Source organism: Arachis hypogaea, chromosome 18 (assembly GCF_003086295.3).
Source record: "Arachis hypogaea cultivar Tifrunner chromosome 18, arahy.Tifrunner.gnm2.J5K5, whole genome shotgun sequence".
Lineage (NCBI taxonomy): Eukaryota > Viridiplantae > Streptophyta > Magnoliopsida > Fabales > Fabaceae > Arachis > Arachis hypogaea.
This window is the reverse complement of record NC_092053.1, coordinates 89456958-89459486: the sequence shown is the minus strand read 5'-3', so window position 1 is coordinate 89459486 and position 2529 is coordinate 89456958. Positions and strand designations below refer to the sequence as shown.

The following is a 2529-nucleotide window of genomic DNA, read 5'->3' as shown; positions in this document are numbered from 1 at the left end:
ATCAAATCTTTTAAATTATTTTTCAATATTTTCGAAAATCCTTGCTACAATTAATGATTTGGTTAAAAAATTTCAAGTTGTTACTTGCTTATTAAGAAAGATTTAATATTTGAATTTTAGAATCATATCTTTTAAATTTCTTGTTAGCCAAGTAATTAATTTCCAATCATATCATTAATTTAAAATCTTTTCAAATTGTTTTTCAATCATACCTTCTCAATCACATCTTTTTCAAAATAATTTTCAATCATATCTCTTTGATTGCTAATTTCAAAATCACTTGACCACTTTCTCATTATTAATTTTTGAAAACCATCAACCACTTTTTCAAAATTCCTTTTAATTAATTTAAATTTTTAATTTTGTTTTTGAAAATTCTTCTTCCTTCTCACCTTTTTCTATTTAAGGACTACACTCCTCCTCAATTAGCAATTCGGACTATCTCTCCTTCTTCATATGTTCGAATTCTTACCTACCTACCTCATCCCTCTGTTCCTATTTTCTATGACACCTCAAGGAATCTCTATACTGTGACATAGAGGATTCCATACTTTCTTGTTCTCTTCTCTTTCATATGAGCAGAAACAAAGACAAAGGTATTCCTGTTGAAGCTGATCCTGAACCTGAAAGGACCTTGAAGAGGAAGCTAAGAAAAGCTAAAGCACAACTCTCTGGAGAGGATCTGACAGAAATTTTCGAAAAGGAAGAAGACATGGCAGCCGAAAATAACAACAATGCCAATAATACAAGGAAGATGTTTGGTGACTTCACTGCACCCTCTTCTGACTTCTGTGGAAGGAGCATCTCAATTCCTGCAATCGGAACAAATAACTTTGAGCTTAAGCCTCAATTAGTTTCTCTGATGCAGCAGAATTACAAGTATCATGGACTTCCATTGGTAGATCCTCATCAGTTTCTAGCTGAATTCTTGCAAATCTGTGACACTGTCAAGACCAATGGGGTTGACCCTGAGGTCTACAGACTTATGCTTTTCCCCTTTGCAGTAAGAGACAGAGCTAGGACATGGTTGGACTCACAACCTAAAGAAAGCCTAAACTCTTGGGAAAAGCTGGTCAATGCCTTCTTGGCAAAGTTCTTTCCACCTCAAAAATTGAGTAAGCTTAGAGTGGAAGTCCAAACCTTCAGACAGAAAGAAGGCGAATCCTTCTATGAAGCTTGGGAAAGATACAAGCAATTGATCAGAAGGTGTCCTCCTGGCATGCTTTCAGAATGGAGCATCATATGCATATTCTATGATGGTCTATCTGAACTGTCTAAGATGTCATTGGACAACTTTGCTGGTGGATCTCTTCATCTGAAGAAGACGCCTGAAGAAGCCCAGGAACTCATTGAAATGGTTGCAAATAGCCAATTCATGTACACTTCTGAAAGAAATCCTGTGAACAATGGGACAACTCAGAAGAAAGGAGTTCTTGAGATTGATACTCTAAATGCCATATTGGCTCAGAACAAAATATTGACTCAGCAAGTCAATATGATTTCTCAGAGTCTATCTAAAATGCAAGCTGCATCAGGCAGTACTAAGGAGGCTTCCTCTGAAGAAGAAGCTTATGATCCTGAGAATCCTGCAATAGCAGGGGTGAATTACTTGGGAGAACCCTATGGAAATACCTATAATCCTTCATGGAGAAATCATCCAAATTTCTCATGGAAGGACCAATAGAAGCCTCAACAAGGCTTCAACAACAATAATGGTAGAAGAAATAGGTTTAGCAATAGCAAGCCTTTTCCATCATCTTCTCAACAATAGACAGAGAATTCTGACCAGAGTCTCTCTAGCTTAGCAGCCATAGTCTCTGATTTATCTAAAACCATACTAAGTTTCATGACTAAAACAAAGTCCTCCATTAGAAATTTGGAGGCACAGGTGGGTCAGCTGAGTAAAAAAGTTACTGAACTCCCTTCTAGTGCTCTCCTAAGCAATACAGAAGAGAATACCAAGAGAGAGTGCAAGGCCATAAACACGTCCCACATGGCCGAATGCATAGAGGAGGGAAAGGCAGTGATTTCCACTGAGGAAGACCTCAATGGACGTCCCCTGGCCTCCAAGGAATTCCCTAATGAGGAACCAAAGGAATCTGATGCTCATATAGAGACCATAGAGATTCTAATGAACCTACTTCTGACATTTATGAGCTCTGATGAGTATTCTTCCTCTAAAGAGGATGAAGATATTGCTGATGAGCAAGTTGCTAAGTATCTTGAAGCAATCATAAAGCTGAATGCCAAGTTATTTGGTAATGAGACTAGGGAGAATGAACCTCCATTGCTCATCAATGAACTGAATACCTTGGTTAGGCAGAAATTACCTCAAAAGAAACCGGACCCCGGAAAGTTCCTAATACCTTGTACCATAGGCACCATGACCTTTGAGAAGGCTCTGTGCGATCTGGGGTCAAGTATAAATCTCATGCCCCTCTCTATAATGGAGAAACTAGGGATCCTTGAGATACAAGCTGCAAGAATCTCACTAGAGATGGCAGACAATTCAAGGAAACAGGCTTATGG

The 2529-nt window shown here is 38.4% G+C and overlaps 1 non-coding gene across 1 annotated transcript; it reads right to left on the bottom strand.

The window, feature by feature from the left end:
* Positions 1-1117: 1117 nt before the first annotated feature.
* Positions 1118-1221, bottom strand: LOC112774840 (small nucleolar RNA R71). Its single transcript, XR_003189299.1, has one exon. It is a non-coding gene; the product is annotated as a small nucleolar RNA R71 (small nucleolar RNA).
* Positions 1222-2529: the final 1308 nt, after the last annotated feature.